Source organism: Indicator indicator, chromosome Z (genome assembly GCF_027791375.1).
Source record: "Indicator indicator isolate 239-I01 chromosome Z, UM_Iind_1.1, whole genome shotgun sequence".
In the NCBI taxonomy this organism is placed as follows: Eukaryota; Metazoa; Chordata; class Aves; order Piciformes; family Indicatoridae; genus Indicator; species Indicator indicator.
In genome coordinates, this window is record NC_072053.1 from 7,034,017 (window position 1) to 7,053,458 (window position 19,442).

The 19,442-nt window shown below is 38.7% G+C and overlaps 1 protein-coding gene across 1 annotated transcript in view; it reads right to left on the reverse strand.

The window, feature by feature from the left end:
- RASGRF2 (Ras protein specific guanine nucleotide releasing factor 2) overlaps window positions 1-19,442 on the reverse strand; it is a 150,572-nt gene that overhangs the window by 32,986 nt on the left and 98,144 nt on the right. The gene's annotated exons all lie outside the window — the stretch shown is intronic.

Sequence of the window (19,442 nt, forward strand, 5' to 3'; positions counted from 1 at the left end):
CAAATCTCTCATTATCCATCAGCAGAGCTCTGACTAGGGGAGACAAAGGTATGAAATGCTCTTCCCCTGCCCTGAAGACAGTAAAATCACCTATTATCCCTGCCGGGTGGAGGTCCCACAAGGTATTTACCGGTGTGGGGAGAAGCCTGCTGGGATTTGGAAATGGGATAAGGGGGATATTTCCCATTTTGGCCTGTATAGATTGTCTAGTAATATATAAAAGGGTGAGCAGAGAGCAGTCAGGGCTCACATTTTCTGCCACTCTCAATTTTACATTGCTCACCCATGTTTTGGGGACCTCTCATTTTGTCTCTGCCATTTTGGGCGCTCATCTCTCACCACTCTTGTTCACTTCTCCCCGGACCAGCCTGCCAGCTGTGGGACCTGCCTGCCACCACCAGCCTGGGACCGATCCTGCTTGGGAGCCTACCAGCAAAGCCCTGAGTCTGCCTGCCTGGGACCCACCTGCTATTTTGCTTTTCCCTGGTACTGATCCTGATCCTGAGCTTTGAACTGGATCACAAACCGACAGTTTCTGTAGCCTGTCAGCAGAGGGAGCGAGTTAGGGATCCTCTCCAAATTCTTACTCCGATTTTCGTGAGTAAACCTCCCTAAGGGTTATTGGCCAGCCTTTGATTTATAAGAGGGTGAAGCTATTTGTGGCTTAGCCTTTTCCAGTCTCTGAACTCTCCAAACTGTATTGAAAATTGCCGTAAGCATCCTAGAAGAATTCACAACCGAATAGAACCTGTAAATAATTTTTATCAGTTTTGTACATAGTTTTGGGGCAGGGTTTTTGGAAAAATAAAAATATTTTTATAATTCCTGCCATGTTAGTTTAACCCCAACCTAATACAGAGTTAGAAAAGGGAAAGAGGTAAATATCAGAAGTCAGAATGAAATAGGGAAGAATAAGTAGTTCAAACACAGAGGAGAAGGTCAATACTAGAAGTGTTACTTTGTAAGAGCAGTACTGTACTAGTCAACAGAGACTGCTCAAATAAGCTGTTTGGGTTTTGTACTGGGATGACAAGTAAGTGGGAAAGTGTTCAGAAAACACATTTACAACCCTAGTTTCCTGAAAACAGAGATTTGCCAACTGCATCATTTCCCCATACCTCTTGGTAAGGACAACATGTTGGTTGTTCTTTTTTTTTTGGTAGGCAATATTTACTTCTACATTAATAGTTTTAAAACAAACAGGCAAGTTTCTTCCTCCATTCATGTTATTGCATCTTTCTTTTCTCATTGTGCTCTAGCTCTATCAGGAATAGCTTTTGTATGATAAAATAATTATTAGTCTCATAATAAGAAAAATATTACTAAGCCCCTAGTTTAAAAAAAAAGGCAACAACCACGGTAATTCTGAAGACACACTTGAGAAGTTTGTATTTTTCTAAGTTTCTGTTAGAGTTGATCTTACATTGTGTTGTATTCCATTTCAGTTGGTACAGAGTCCAAGGAACAACTGGAAACATCCTTCTGTCAGTACTTTACTGTATTTTCTTTTTTTACTTAAAAGCTGTTCTAAAGCCCATTATTATTATACATAGCAAAGACAGATTAAAGTTCTATTTATTCTGTGAGAAACAGTTTGGGGGTATTCTTAGATGCTAGTATTAGTTTTGCCCTATTTTTATTAAACACAATCCAAAAAATCCATTTAAAAAATGTATTTTTGGAAAGATAAGCAGGAAAAGAAAAGATTAACTGCAGCCTTACATCTTTTCCTGCAGGCTGGACCTCAAACCCCAAATATATTTTCTATGCTTATATTTCATAGAAGTTTTTAGAACTATGACATACTGCACTGTAGTTGACATCTAAGATTCAATATGAAGAAACATCTTCAGGAGTTTCATTGCTGTAAATAGAAAAGTAAACAAAATCTCTAATGATCTTCTCAGTAAAAGGTAACACAGGCAACATTTTGTGTGTTAATTTTCTATGCTTTTCACAGTTAACCTCTTGCAGAAGCAATTAGGCATACGCATTACAAACTGTTCAATTAGCCATCTAATTGAAGCAATGAAAGTCACAATGAAAATTACATATTAAAGCAGTGGAGTCATCATCAAAGTAGCATTAAGGAAAAGAACTTTCAGTAAGCTGGAAGGAAAGCAGAAAGATGCCTACACAGACGATTTTCAGTTTGCTGCAAAAAAATGAATAAAAAGAGCAGGAAAGAAAAGAGGAAAATCACCAGAGATCACTTCAGAAATTTTGATCAGTTTTAAAGCAGTAATTAGCTCATTGCAGAGAATAAGCAACATGTTCACTCAGATCCATACTCTCAGTACTTATTGTCCAAAACTATAAATGGAGATTTCCAGATCTGTGACAAAAGAAATTAGCTTAACATAGATGCAGATATGAATTTAACTCCAAGTGGGTGATTCATTGTACATCTTCAGATACAAGACTTCAAATAAGTAACTAAATCAGCAGATTTTTTTTTTCCAAAATAAAATGGGAAATCACTGAGCTCCATTTTGACTTAGTTTTTAAACACCATAGAACTCAGAAAGCCAGGATGTGTTTCCTTCTGTCTTTACAAACCATTTATAAGTGATTGTCCTTTATAGAAACAAACAAACAAATAAAATTTTCCAAAGTCCTCAAGTTAACATTCACTGTCTGAGACTTAAATCTGCAGGCTGATTTTGAAGAAAATAATGTCTGTGACATTTTCTTGTGGAAATGGAATGGAAGAACAGTAAGTCTTTGTATACTGGCTTAGCGTGATTCCATTTGGGTGTCTGACTTTACCTCAAGGTTTTTCACAGGACTTGTTTTGAGTAACAGCAGACCTCAGGAAAGCTCCAGATTCAGTAGCTTTGACAACAGGTCAGCAGATTTAGACTTTAAGCCAGAGTCAGTTATCCTCCAGAATAATACAAGGAGTCCTTGGACCTTTCGAGACAACTGAGGTGGCAGCAGGACAAAGCTACTGGCACTTACAGTGTTCAGAAAAAGGAAGCCTTTGTTTCCCTCAATTTTCTACAGTCTGTTATTCTATTTTCAAGAAAATGCTTCTGCACTGAATACAGGAGGAACATGGAGGATTTCAAGAAAAGAAATTGATTATATTCCCACTTCAAAAAGTGGAAACAATGTTCTGAACAGTGATGAGACTTGCACTAGAATAGAGATGAAGACAAAGAACTCTCATGAAGACAGAATTGCATAATCACAGAATGCTAAGAATTGGAAGGGACCTGTGAATCCCCTGGTCCAACCCCCACTGCTAAAGCAGGGGTTGCTCTGTGAGAAGCTGGTAAAAGATTCCCCTACGTCAAACAAAGCCAGTGCCAGCTAGCTACAAGATGGATCTGCTACTGGCCAAGGCCAAGCCCATCAGCGAGGGTGGGTATTGCCTCAGGAATAACTTATTGAAGAAGGGGCTAGAAACCCTGGCACAACTTTAGCCAAAGAAATAAGTGAGAATCTTTGAGTGAAACACCTTTGCAGAAACCAAGGTCAGTGAAGAAAGAAGAGAAGAAGATGCTCTTGCCTAGCAGATCTATGACCCCAGGGTGCAACCTGTGTTTAAGCAATTCATTCCTGATAGTCTACATCCCATGGCAAAGATTTAATTTCTGGTTTTGCTTCCAAGTGATTTTTCCATTAACAATAAATATTTATGCAATTGGTGTAGTTGGACATTTAATTTTGATTTGTGTCATTTTTTTTTCTCATGAAATCCATATCACTATGTTCAATAAATGTACATAAGATATTCAATACTGACAGCTCAGTTTTCCAATTAAAAAAGCTGATTTGTAGATTGTTTTCCTCAGTGGTTTATTAGGTAGCTTACATATACATAGGTAGGAGTTGGTATAAATTGCTTCTTAATTGATTCCTCCTAAACATATTTCTATTTCTTTATTACAGCTTGCCCATCTATTTAAAATGCTACTTGGATCCTCTTCTGGCTTGCTCCTTGTATTTCTTTTACTTTCAGGTCTTTACACAATTCTGTCTCTACTTACGTCTCTCTGATTACTAGAATCAAGTTAATGTCAAGTTTGTGATGAACTGACTAGAACCCAATGCCCTGTTCTCCTGTGCTGCTGCAGGGAAGATGTAGAAAGAAATGGGATTGAAGTTGAGCCCCTGAAAAAGGAAGGGGTTCGGGGGGGGGGGGGGGGCCATAAGTCTTTTAAAATTTCATTTTATTTCTCATTATCTTACTCTGATTTGATTGGTAATGAATTTAACTGATTTTGCCAAGTCAAATCTGTTTAGCCCATGATGGTAATTGCTAAGTGATCTCTCTCTGTCCTTATCTCAACCCAAAAGCTTTTCAGGTTTACTTTTCTTCCCTGTCCATCTGAGGAGAGGGAGTGATGAGGAAGTAAGGGAAGCAGAAGACCTGCATGGATAAGGAAGGGACTCTTAGTAAAACTCAAAAACAAAAAGGAGGTTTACAATATGTGGAAAAAAGGACTGGTCAGTTGAGAGTATTATAGAGATATAGCAAGAGAACGTAGAGATGCAACAAGAAAGGCCAAGGCCCTCCTCGAACTGAATCTCACCAGAGAGGTAAAGGAGAACAAGAAGAGTTTTTTCAAATACATCAATGACAAAAGGAAGAGCAGACAAAAGTTGGGCCCACTGATGTTGCAGAGATGGCAGAGTTGCTGAATGCCTCCTTTGCCTCAGTCTTCACTCCGAAGACCAGCCCTCAGGAACCTCAGTTTCCAGAAGCAAGGGAGCAGAACTGGAGAGGAGTGGACATTCTGCTGATCAGTCAGGACTGGGTTAGAGATCTCTTATACCAATTGAAGACATAGAAAAGATCTAAACAAAACACTAAAAATACACCCAATAAAAACTTATTGTCGAAGCTGCATTAATAGAGAAGTAGAAACATGTAAAAACAAGTTCTTGGCTACCATTAGTTTTTGCTGCTTGTAACTTTCAAAACCACATGAACTTTGGGACAGAAACTGCAAAGCAAAGATGACCACAGATTAAGGCCTGTTAAGACCACCAGAGAAAATGTCTAAACCAGGTATCAGTGAACTTTCATAGTGCCATCTGTGTTTCCTGCATTTTCCACGGTGCAAATTCCTTCTAATACAAAATCTTTACTTTTGCTTACTTCCTCCTCTCTTTTGACTGCCTAATCCTCTTCCTATTATAAGTCCAAACAGAACCCTGCACCACCATAATTCCACATTTTCCATATGCATGGTCTGCTATGCGTTTTTCAGAGACCAGTATACAACCATATCTAGTAGTGCATATTCATGTCACCACATACAGATAACCCATGTGTCTACTTCTGTCTGTCCTACAAAAGGTAACCCAAATCCTCCAATTCTGTCTACTTTTGCAATGGCTGATGGTGATGTTAGCCTAATTGAAACTCCAAGCTATCTTGTTTACTGGAAAAAAATAACGGGAGACAGCCAGAACCTTATTGGACCACACATGACCTGCTCCACCTGTCCGTAAATGTGGAAATGGACCTGCAATAAGTGGCTATGCAAAGCATGAAATATGAATTTTTTTGGTCAAGTAACCCTGGTAGGCAGACAAAGGAAAGAATGCTGACTCACAGACTAGAACTGGGAGCCAAGGCTCCAGGTGAGATGTTGATCTGTGAGGAACAAATCTTTTATCACACCTCTGAGACTTACCTCACAGACCATCCTACCAAACAGTTTCCAGATAGCCTTTCAGCATTGCTGCATTGACTATTACTCCCCATTTACTTTTCCTACCTTCTTTTGGGACAGGAACAGTTTTTAACTCTGATTACACAGTCCCTAGCATAAGATCATTCCTATCCATGCCTTGCACTCAGAGGCACTATTAGTCATGTAGGCTATAAATCTAGGCAGGTTGAGAGATTAACAAAATATAGTTACAGAATTACAGATTCATTTAGATAGGAAAAGACCTTTAATAACATTGAGTTCAACTGTAAACCTAGGATTTTCCAAGTTCACCACTAAACCATTTCTCTGAGTGTCAATTCTACATATATCCAGCAATTGTGACCCCATCCCTTCCCTGGGCAGCCAATTTCAGGGCTTGACAACCCTTTCAGTGAAGAAATTTTCTCAAATATCCAACACAAACCACCCCTGTTGAAACTTGAGGCCTCTCATTCTACCACTTATTACTAGGAAGAGGAGACTGATGCCCCACCTCACTACAACCTCCTTTCAGGTAACTGTAGAGAGTGAGAAGGTGTCCCCTCAGCCTCTTTTTTCCAGGCAAAACAATCCCAGTTCCCTCAGCCACTTCTCATAAGACTTGTTCTCAGGATCCTTCACCAGCTTTGTTGCTATTCTCAGGACCCCCTCCAGCACCTCAATGTCCTTCTTGTAGTAAGGGACCCAAAATATTTAGCAGTCAATGTGTGGCCTCATCAGTGCCGAGTACAACAGTACAATCAATTCCTTAATTCTACTGGCCACACTCCTTCTGATACAGGCCAGGATGCTGTTGGCCTTCTTAGCTATCTGGGCACACACTGGCTCTTATTCAGGCATCTTGTGACCAACACCCAGAGGTCCTTTTCCACTGGGCCACTCTTCCCACTCTAATTACACACGTTACAGTTAAATCAGTAGGAAAGTAGGCACAATTTATTCAAAATTCATCTTCATATGGTGAAAAACAGAAGAGAGGTGAAAGATCCTGTCTAGGAGGATGCTGACCTTGGCAACATTTTAATTAGTATTCTGGATGAAACCACCCACATTACACCACATGGTGAAATAGACTGAAACACTCCATGTGAATATGTTTGTCTCCTGAAGGAAGCAATCTTTCTGTATGAGAAATACCAGCAATATTTCTAATCATTAATCATCATGGTGGGCAGCTGCTTCAGGGTGTGCTAGTTTTGAGTAATGTTTTCCCCCGGTATCTGTTGAGATTAATATATACTGTTTCCACAAATAGTTCCTTCACATAACAGCGATGCAGAACTTTTACCACAGGCTGTCAAACACAATGTTAACCTGCCAGCATTTCTAGTTTCAGTGAATTACTTCTTTCTATATAATGTATTCACTCTGTTCCCATACTTGTCTTGAGATTATGTTATGCAAAATGCAGATTCACCATCAGATGTTTTAACGTTCACTATAATAAAAACTAATATTTTTATAGCTTCCAGTACCACCAAAGTTTTTTTCAAAAAGGTGCTGAATAACATAAATCTCAACCCCTGCAGACAAAACCAGATTAAATTGTGACAATACTCTGCTCTTCTTATAGCTCTTCTTACGCCAAAATCTAAAGCATTTTTTCAGTGGTAGACGTCATTATCTATTCCATTTGTAAATGAAAAAAAAACCATAGGCAATCAATGCCTGCATGTAGGATGTGTCAGTGTTGGAACTGCTGCTCTCATGACCATATTCAAAGATCTAATCACACATCAGTGTGAGACATAACAGACCCCCTCTTCAAAAGTTATGAAGTCCCTATAGCAAAACCCTGTCCTGGTTTTACTTGTTCTACTGAACAAACCTGACTCTATCAGTAATTTACATCATTTCCTCTTTAAAATCCACCTCACTCAAGAGGAACATTTGTATTATTATATTAACTTCTGCACTGTGTATGTTAGAGAAATTAAGTGATGCACATTTGCTTTTCTATTTAAGATGTAAAAAAAAAAAAAATCTCAGTCTAGTTTCAGTAACTGCATTCTCTGCATTTTGGTCTTTTACACTAATACAGCAGCCCATAGTTCTTGACCACAGTAATTAATGTGTAAAAATTTTATTGCCATGTCTATTTTTAAGGGTTTATCTATACAAAAAAATCATCTCCTTTCTCAAGATTTAGGAGTAAGTCTTCTGAAGTTATGAAGAGTGACTTCAGTAAGTATCTGGCATCTTTCTTAGCAAAAAACTTCATATGTTAGTTTCACTAAAATATACTAAAACAATGCACTGAAGTTGCATTTGCACCTAACATAGTAGAAAATTGCACTCCAGTCTTTGAAGAGATCAGAGAGAACTCCACAGAGTCCTGGGGAGATGCAAGGGGAACATTCACGGCACATGAGACAGATGACAAACAAAAAAGTGTGAGATGTAGTTCTCTGTCTTGTGGGATATTTTTTTCCTTCTGATAAATATGCTCATGGGTTGTCTGACAGTTTCATGATTGTGCCTGGCTCAAATCCTGAAAGCTTAGGCTTGGCAAACATCAGTTATTACTTTCTGACCTGGATAAAGAATAAATACAAACCCCAGGCTTGGAGCAGAGCAGTTTTCAGCCACAGATTAGAACTGGAAAAGCCTCTCCAACATTTGCAGCACAAAGGAAAAGCCTTCCCAATATATATGTAGCACAAAACTTAATACTAAAATGTTTTCCTTTGACGTACCTAAAAACATTTGGATAACTGTTTAAAGATACTCATCTTTACTGGTCATACATTCTCAAGCAAGTAAACGCTTCTCAGGAATTTTCACAGCAATGTGAGTAGCCTGATATTGACAAGAAAACTAAGCTGCAAGTGATTCTGCCCTCCTTTTAGTTCCTTTAATTTTGATGTTAGGTGGTTGTCATACACTAGCCACCTGAAGAATGACATGGCTGGTAAAAGACACTGTATTAGATGAAAAGAAGCACAAAGACAATGAACTCCACTCCCACTCACCGCATACACAATAACATATTCGATCTATAATGCAGTATTTGAAAAAAACAACTATCAAACGTGCACCTTCATATTTATAATGGAGGAGGCCTTACAAGCCATTTGAGGCCTGGCAGTAGGAGCCATCAAGTCTAGCCATCATCATTAGGCTACTTAAGTTTGAGAGAAGGGCCTTGTTAAATTGTTCACTATGTCAGAATTTGAGTTTGTTTCACAAAGGGCTATGACCACACACAGCATCAGAAGTGGCTGTTAAAAAGCAGAAATCAAGTGTCCAATACATGTCAGGCTTTTAAGTTCACTTTCAGTGCTCCTTGGGACATATGAAATAATTTTGTTCTAAGAAGTATGCTACTGAAAATCCCTGTTGTAACCACCTACGTCAGAAATAATTCCAAGTATGTATTTGATTCTTCTGCCTAAAGCCCCCAAAGCAAATACAATCTAACTATCAAATCAAGTCAAAGGATTATAGTCTTAGTAAGGTAAATCCCATGGATTCACATTCAGCTGATGTACAATGGTGTAACACAGATAGAGCCATAGTGATTGTGTTTAATTTCTGGAAAATATTTAAGGGAAAGGTTGGTAAACTATTTTTAAACGACTCTTGCTTTAAAAAGGTTTTTCTAATCAGAGACATTCAAAGAACACAGCATTGAGATAATACAGTTATGTTAAACTTATACTGTAAACTTGAACTAAATCCAAAAGTCTAAAAATATATCAGTCCAGTGAAATAATTGTAGTTTAATGGACTGGAAAAAAATAAAAAAAGATAAGTGGCTAAAGAATATGCTTAATGTCAAGATACCAATCCAAGTGCTAATAATAGTACTAAGATTGCTCTGAGAATTACAATAATTGATGGCACGGTATAGTTAAAATACAAGTTTCACAAAGAATTAAAATATTCCTTAAAAATCAAAGAAATGTTCAAACTTGAAAATTTGTCCCTTAAAAATCCTTTAAAATGTGGCTGCTGCTTTGGATGTAACTGGTATGCATGCTTGGGATTTATCTTTTTTTTTTTTAATGGAGATATTCTCTCAGAAGACGATATCAGAGTCTCACACTTGGAAGCAAATCTCTAGAAACTGGTAAACACTGAAAACATATCTGCAGTTACAAGTTACACAACTTGTTATGAAAAATCCACAACATAAAAAGCACAAAAGAGTCTGCTTTTTCTATTTAGTTTTTATTATTGTTATTTTTTTCCCTAAAATTCAGCAGAAATACAAGATTGTATTTTTATTTTGGGCATTTTGTGATGAACACATGGGTTCAAAGAAAAATATCATTATTCACTTCTCTACTAAAGCAAGAAAAACCCAACGTGCATGGATTAGCATTTGCATATGTTGTAATGATGCAGGTAACGAGTATCTGGAGCTTTACAGTACTGCACTTTGTAGAATGCATTTTCCACAACTGTAAGTACATTAACTGTATTACTACTGAACATCATATTCTTTTCTTCTTTCAGCCACAGTAAAGACAGCCAAGAAGGAGTTAATGTTATCACTAAAACGTAATGCTGAATTTTTGTGTACCTGCATGCAACTTCACAACCAGATTCGTTTGCTTACAAGAAGTGTCTGTGCGCATGAATCTCTAAACTCCCCATTCAATTTTGCTAGAGAAGTCTTAAGCAAAACCATCCAAATCTTGTGTCTTTATAGATATGTCTCTAGAAAAAGAATAGATCCAGAATTTTTAAGGCAATAGTATTTACAAATTGCAGAATATCAGGACAAATACGTGATGAGACAGCAGAATTTTTTCATATGATTTATTTATATGAAAGAACTATAGCGAACAATTGTTAAAGAATAAAAGCTTTTTCAAAAAGCCTATGTTAACAATTATGATTGTGACTGTTTTAGCACATCACAGACACTTTTTTTTGCACTGCAGTAATGCTTGAATTATCTTCCATGAATAACGACAAGAATGGTAACACTGCAGCTGATATTTCTTTGAATTTGTACATCAGCCAAGTGCATGTGCCTGTGTTCCTGCTATGTTTCATACTCTTCAGGGAACATGCAAGCAATTTTAATCTGTTGATTTATTTTTGATTTTCATGTGATCTCTAGGTATTGATTTCTTTAATTACACCTTGTAAATATTCTCAATCTTCTCTATCAGCAATATGAAGAGTATACCAGATTTGCACAATCTTTTCAACTGTTCAAAGTAAGCTTTCAGCCCTTTAAAATCCTCAGTATGCCCTGCCATAATGGAAAGCTGGAAACAGAAAACTACAAAATGTACTTCTGTAATAGTTCCCTTTAGATCCTCTGGGATTTTTATATAAGCTAAAGGAAGTAGTTTGCAAAATTATTCAGATTTTTTAATGAATAGGAGTAAAGGTTAAATGGAAAGGAGGCAATCATTGAAAAGCACTGAATGTATCAATATTCAGACCATCTGTGAATAGACAGTGGACTGTCAAGCAAAGCAAAATTGGCAGGATGCATAGCAGTCGAAAAAAAAAATCTCTGAACAAATGTCCATCCCATTTATGACTGGGCCACAAATCAAGCAGTTCAGTAATAGCATAAACATTAATTACACAAGCAACACTTAGGCTGAGGGTGAGAAAGAAAACAAAATCCTCCCAAAACGTCTCTCTTCACCTGATACACGGCACTGGGTGTATCAAATGTGAAGAAAATAATAAGGAATCTAAACAAGGCTGCCTTCATTATGGATCCAGACCTCCTGGTCAAACTCCCTACCTGCAACATCAACATACTATGGATGGTTTCTTGCATGGAGGTGACAGCTCCTCTCCAGCCTCTCTCCACTTCTGCTGAGGAAAGCAGAGGGAAATACCACGCAAGAGCTTGCCATAGAAGCTCAATTAACCAACAGAAAATACATATTCCATACATGCCACCCAATCAGTCACAGTGGGATTGTGGTGACCCATTTTGTGGGTGCAGGAATAAGGACTGTACTAGTCTCATTTCTTAAATGAGAGAGGAATTTTTCTTTCAGTGGCAGTTTGATTGCACATGTCTATGAAACAGTTTTCCCTACAGCTGCCCAGGATCTGGTGCAATAGGTCAGGAAACATATGTTTCAGTGTTGTAGCTCACAAAATATTCACTGCAAATACTTCTTTTTTTCCCTGACTGTTCCACTACTCTAATAAACTAGAATAAGAAATTAATTCAAGACAGCAGAAAACATCAAAAAAATCTTTTAAGTTGAAAGAGAAAAACCAAAAATTTTCTCCTAGCTTTTAAACTCTGAGAGCAGGGATCACTTGAGACAAATCTAATGTTAAGTTTTAAGTCATTATTTCAATTCAAACTTATTGCTCTAAGAAAACTCTGAGAGTCAATTCTATTTAAATATGAATGTTTAGCCAGTTGTCTAAAATTGCTAAGCAACAATTTTGTTATGTTCAACAGGCTCCCAATTCAGGAACAAAAATAGAAGTTTACTCAAATGCACTACAGAGTAGGTGAATATTCAGAGAAAAGGAATAACATTCAGGGTTATTGAATTAGATTCCAAACAAAGTAGTTTTAATCTCTGTTTTCATTTTGCTACTGATTTCACAGTAAATATCCTCTGGCAGGAGAAAACATACACAAGTGTCTCATAAAAGCAGTCTGGGGAACAAGCGTTAAAAATACCGCCTGGAAGAGAAAGCAATTTGCCTCTCCACTGCAGCATCATCATCAGTCCCTGCTGACCGCATGCATCACACCAAGATCCCCAGCCTGCCCAGTAGATAGGTCACAATGTTAGCACTGGCCACCCCTACTTTGGTAATAACATCTGGGCAGCTCCTGACAATCTTCCAGCCAAGAGGAAGAACAGCTGGTTGGGTTTATTCCAGTAGTTATTTGTCACACAATCTTTTTTAATAGAGAACTTTGTCAGCTGCATAGTAAGTCAATGAGTACTTTGTACCTGACAATTTTTAACTGAAATGGGGAATTCCAAGGAAGTCCAGTGTTCAGGTCTCAGTGCTTTTCAAACTTCCCTGAAGCTACATAAATTGGTCTGGAAATCTCATTAAATACTATTCCCAAGAGGGAACTAGCACACATTTTTCCAGTTCCTGGCTAGAGGCTCCAGCCAAACAAAAGCAAGTGAAAAAACTTTGTTGTTTCACATAAAGGATCAGAAGAGGAAAACAAATCCTACACCAACTCTTTTCTTTCTTGAAACTAAGGATCTTAGATCCCTGGTGGAAAGGGGGACTGGGGAGAGTCACAACACAAGCAAGATTGACAAGCATGCCTGAAATTATTTTATGTGTGATTTGATGGTACCTTGTGCCTCTGACAGCAGGCTAGATGCCCTCAAATTCAATCTTGAAATTCAGTGCAGGAACCTGTGGCCTTAAGAAGTACATTTAAAAATCTGCTTCCAACTGCTTGGAAACAATCTCTGCGATACATGTGACCCAGTTGTGCCAGTTTACTCCTATGAAGAGTAGTCCAGCTGGGATAAGCTTTAGATTCAAAAGGAGGAAATTCTTTGCATCTTAATTGTTGATTGGGATATCACTAGCACTTTTTTTTTTTTCATTCTGCTCTGGATTTATAAGGAAAAATGTTCCACAAATATTTTCCAGTACAGGGAATGACATGTTATAACCCAGAAAATTATTGTACTGTAAAATTACTGTAACTAATATTAATAGTAATGTTCATGGCATCATACTGGCTATCAACTAGAAAAAGACATTAATTTTATAGTTTTGCTTTAGATACGGATACATATGTACAAATCCAGAAAGAAATAAATACCTTTCCAAAGGTCAGCTTGTAACCACTGATGTAATTGGAAGAATTTAGTACAGTGCAACACAGAAGTGCGTTATCCGGCAATTCACATAACGTAGAGTTCGTCTTGACATAATCATCAGATACTGCTCACCTTTCACATAACATCATCATAGCAAGGAAATCTTTCTCTGCTTGCCCTCTCACAATGGAAAAAAAATAGAGTAGGAATTTCCCTCAAAAAAATTCCATACTCCAGAATTTCTGTCTCAGGAAACATAATGGTGTAATGCCACATTATTATTCCTCTGTTCAGAATTAGGGAAATACTCCCTGAACAGTGCAGCTGATATCCTTGAATATGGAACTCTACACTGGAACTATCTATCAGTCTATGCACAAGATGGTAACAGCATATTAAATACTCTGTTTAGAGTATAATGTATGCTTCTACATGCTTTTCCATTTTAGAGCTCAACAGGATCCCATGGGGAGGGTATGCCTTTATTATTTTGCACAGTACCTCTCCAAGTGGCATTATTCAGCTTAAGTGCTGAATGCAGCTGGCAGCAGTATGCACAGCTACAGTGCCTCCTCTTGGCACAGACATACATACATCTACACATGGACACACGAACATCCACATAGGATCTGATCTCTCTTGTATCACTTGGCACAAGCTGTGTCATTCCATTACTCCAATTAGTGCTTATGCCAGAACAAACAAAACAAAAATATTGTCACATGGGGAGCTGGCAAGTAGTTTGAATGACTGCAGAACAGCAGCACTGGTCACAACCTAAAATAAGCTAAGCAGCTCTCATTAAAGAACTTCTGTGAAACCTTCTCATCCTGATTTTTGGCCATTTAAAATAAGTAGGCAGTATTAACCAATCTGTGTCTGATATATCAGAATGAAAAGGCCTACACATTCTGTACCCTTGTTAACCTGGATCCCTATGAAACATGCATTATTACTTTTAACTAATTTTTATTCATTTGACATGTGACAGTAATCAAGCAGGGGCAAAGTGTGTCAGACTGAGATCTCACAGGACTGACCTGGCTCAATTTCAGTGCTTGTGTAGCTTTCAAGGGATGTCATTATGAAAACCATAACTCCAGTTTATAAAGGTTAGTTCATATTGTTATTGCAGTTACAGTTGGGGTATGTTACGGCAGACAAACTCCTACAGCACCTCCAAGGAGATAAGAACTCTCTGTATTCATCCAGGTGGCTCCTGAAGTGGCTCGTGAGGTTGACATTTCCACACCAGTCCCTGCCTCTAAAAGTTTGACAGCTTGTGCCAAATACTTTTGTAGAACTGTTTCCACAGTGTTTATTCCCAACCACATCTGATTGCTCTAAAATCGAGGTTTGGCAGCTTTACATCAGATGTGGTCAAGCAAATCCAGAAAGGGCCTACAATGTTTTATCCCAGGCAATGATCAAGAATACAAAAACAGCCAAGTCAAAATAAATCATATGTTTATATATTTTCCATCACTAATGCATAACTTATGCATATAATTAATCACAGAATCATGGAATCATTAAGGTTGGAAAAGACCTTCAAGATCATTGAGTCCAACCGTACCCCAACTACCATGACTACTAAACTATATCCTGAAGTGCCACATCTACATGCTTCCTGGACACCTCCAGGGATGGTGACTCCACCACCTCCCTGAGCAGCCTGTTGCAATGCTTGACCACTCTTTCAGTAAAGACCTTTTTCCCTAATATCCAATCTAAACCTCCCCTGGCATAAAAGCCCATTTCCTCTCATCTGATTGCTGGTTAGCAAAGAGACCAATAAAAGAGACCTCGCTGAATTGCAAACTGGCTCCACAACAGAGTTCAGAGGGTCATCGTCAGTGGCACAGAGTCAATTTGGAGGCCTGTGGCAAGTGGTGTCCCCCAGGAATCAGTACTGGGTCCAGTTTTGTTCAATATCTTTATCAATGGCCTTGATGAGAGCATTGAGAGTACCCTCAGCAAGTTCACTGATGATACAAAACTGGGGAGAGGTTGGCTGACACCTGTCAGGCTGTGCAGCCATCCAACATGACCTGGACAGGCTGAGAGCTGAGTGCAGGCAAACCTCATCAAGTTTAGTAAGGACAAGTGCAAGGTCCTACATCTGGGGAGAAATAACAACAGGCACTAGGACAGGCTAGGGGCTGCCCTGCTGGAAAGCAGCTCCACAGAGAAAGACCTTGGAGTGCTGGTGGACAGCAAGTTCTCCATGGAACAACAATGTGCCCTTGTGGCCAAGAGAGCCAATGGGATGTACCAAGAAAGGTGTGTCCAGCAGGTCTAGGGAAGTTCTTCTACCTCTCTACTCTTCCCTGGCAAGACCACATCTGGAATACTGTGTCCAGTTTTGGGCTACCCAGTTCAAGAGAGACAGAGAACTGCTGGAGAGAATTCAATGAAGAGCCATGAGAATGATTAAGGGACTTGAGCATCTCCCCTATGAAGAGAGACTGAGAGCCCTGGGGCTACATAGTCTGGAGAAGAGAAGACTGAGAGGGGATCTGATCGATGTCTATAAATATGTGAGGGGTGGGTGTCAGGAGGAGGGGGCCAGGCTCTTTTCAGTGCTTCACAGTGATAAGACAAGCAACAATGGCTTCAAACTTGACCATAGAAGATTTCACCTCAACATGAGGAGAAACTTCTTTACAGTGAGGGTGACAGAGCCCTGGAACAGGCTGCCCAGGGGTGTTGTGGAGTCTCCTTCTCTGGAGACTTTCAAAACCCACCTGGATGCATTCCTGTGCAGACTACCCTAAGTGATCCTGCTCTGTCAGGGGAGTTGTACCCAGTGATCTCTTGAGGTCCATTCCAACCTCTGATATACTGTGATACAGTGATACAACTTCCTTTCAGGTAGTTTTAGAGAGCAGTAAGATCTCCCCTTAACCTTCTCATCTCCAGACTAAACAACCCCAGTTCCCTCAGCTGCTTCTCATACAACATTCCCTCCAAATCCCCCACCAGCCTAGCTGCTCTTCTCCAGTCACCCTCCAGGACCTCAATGTCTTCCCTATACTGAGGTGTCCAAAACTGAAAACAGTACTTAAGCTGTGGCTTCACCAGAGCTGAGTACAGGGGCACCATCACTCCCCTGCTCCTTCTGGACATACTGGTTTTGATAATGCACTAATGCATAACTGATTATCAGTGGAAAGTAGCATATAACTACCTTTATATAAAGTCTGAGATGCAAAAAGTAGTTTGGTCTCTCCATAGTCAGTGACCATGAATGTGATTGCAGGACTGTCGATCCAGACCTCAGAGATTGTATTAGATGCATTGGCAACACTACAAACTACTCAGTAGCAGTGGATGGAAGTGGCACCAGGAGGTACTTTTGAATGCCCAGGCATATTGAATTGCTTGCATTTAACAGCTGCAGCTAGCAGATTAATGAAGTAGGCTTTGCACTCACTTTGTTGAGATTCTGCTGCCACTCCAAAGGACTGCCTGATCACTGCTGCAGACAGATCGTAGGAGCTATAGAAAAGCAGATGATACCAGAAAATGGTCTGATAAACAGGCTGATCAATTTTGCTAGCCTAAAACCAAGGGTAATTTAGATTAAGATTCCTTCTCTGAACCACCAGAGTGTATTTGTGAAAAGAGGAGATGGTTGTACTTCCTCTGCATAAAAAGGATTTGCCTGCTGATTGTTTGAGATACCTTTTGAAATGTGCTTTGATAGGTACTAGACACAAAATGCAGAAGCTTTGAGAAAAAAATATCTCTCCTGAACAATACTCAGGTAATTTAGCATCAGAGATATGTGCAGGCAATTAACTAAAAGGGATAGTATGTAAGTGATTCATTGTTGTGTAGATGCTTCATAGCTTCAAGATGTTAATTTAATTGCTCCTCTAAATCGCTAAAATCAGAGAGAGTAAAACCATCTTTCCTCCTTGCTAACATGGGGCAGATTTTCCTACAAGTAAATCATACTTGTCAGAGATACTCCCCCAAAGACTCCTTTTTTCTTTCTTCTTTCTCACTCTCTCCTCTCCCTTTCACATGTGTTTTTTAAAAACAAATGCTTATACCAAAGCAGCAAGGCCCTCCTGCCAACCACAAGCTTCCATCCCACTCCCATCCTCTCCCATAATATGTCACCTTGTTCTCATGAAAAATGGTACATTCTCTACCGTGCGTGCTGTAGGAGGAGGAAGGCATCTCTGAAGCATGCAGCATGCTGGAAGTACTGATGTACCCAGCTCAAAACCAGATGACAGAGCTGTTGAAACAAAGCTGCTATGTTGATTAGGGAACAAGCCATTTGTTTGGATTAAAGTATTTGCTTCTTGTCCAGTATTTATTCTCCATGTTGAGATATTTTTAGTCTCTAAGTTTGAGCTGAGGAGAAAACAAACTTCTAGTTCTTTCCGTCTATTTGCTGCAAGTATAAAAAACTACGAAAAGTGTCAAAGATCAGTTTAGATTTTGTATTTAACTTTTTGTCCAAACAATCTCTTTGAAGCCCATGTTCAGTAGAAGTGTTTCAAAATTAAATAATTAATTTAGCTAAAACTATTTTTCTTCAAGTTGTGTTAGACATTCATAGCAGAAATCTGTATGTTTGCTAAGATTATGTATCCATCCGACTGTTTAGAGATTTTAAGTAAAGTTTTAATCTCTTCCAGTCATACAGAGCACCATCATACTTTGTATTAACAAGCATGAGGACATGCATGCAGAGCAAGCAGTTTCAGTAAATGAACATCAAAAGATGTTTTTTCTTTGAAAATCAGTGCATGATACCTCGTTGATCCCAAGACACTATGAATCTGGGCAGAATAGATGTAAATAAAAAGTTAAGGAGAAGAAAAAAATATAACAACATGTTTGAAAGATTATTTAAAGATAAACCATGGAAATGTGGAAGTTCTACAAGCCATAGATGAAAGAAACACTAGTTTGTTCTAGGCTGTTCTAACCTAGTGCTGTATAGAGTATATTGTTGCTTGATTTCTGTAACATCTGTAGGATTTTTCCACCAAAACTAGAAATGATTGGCAAGTATTTTGGCAGGAGGTTCCTTTCCCACATTACTAGTCTCACTCTTTTTTTTTTTTTTTTTTGACACTGGGTGTGTGACAGACTCTCTGAGAAGAGAAGGAAATCACTCCTGAAGAGTAGGGGATCACTGCAGCTCGCTGCAGTTCCTCTGAAGAACTAACTCATGACAAAGTTAAAAGAAGAGATTATCAGGATCATTATCATTAAACTCTTTGTAGGATTTTTTACAAATTATAAGACAAACCTTTGAGCAGGCAGTTAGATAACTTCTGTGCAGCTTCCGGAAGCTGTCACTGATTCAAGCAGAAATCAAGAATCTATTCTCTAGAGGTATATGGACCTCTAGAAACATGTAAAGAAACAGCTCAAGTAACTGATGCCTCTGAGCAGGCATAGGTTTGTGATTGCTCAGAGCTATCTACCACTACAAGAAGTATGTAGGTAACCGGAAGTGCTAGGAGCAATGACAGAGTCATGAGAAGGGAGATGGTAATTCTAAATAAGTCAAGAATATGTGTCCCTTTATCAAAAAATTGTGTTTATACTATTTTTACACACAACCATGAAAATAGGGCATCTTCCACTGCTCTTGCATAAGCTTGTCCCCTTCCCTGACTGAAGAATGGTCTTTATTGCCATGAAAGAAAGTTTAGCAGACTAAAGAGTAGATGATTTAACCTGTGAATGTCTGTGTTAGAATGTGTTAGGTTTATTATCCTATTTTTACAGATTGGGAAAAGAATGAAGGTGTGCAGCAAACTATTAATGGTGACAGAGCACTACAACTGCAGCAAGCCATAAGCCTTCACATCCCTCAAAAGAGAAAGGACATGTAAAACACACGACATGCTCTATTTATCCTACTGCGCATATTATCATTCACGTAGGCAACAAGCTGTGCAGCTGGCTTGCCTTATTTAACTTTCTGTACTTTCACTTCATATTTCTGTTTATTGTGCTGTTAAAATAAGTCATATGCAAATTT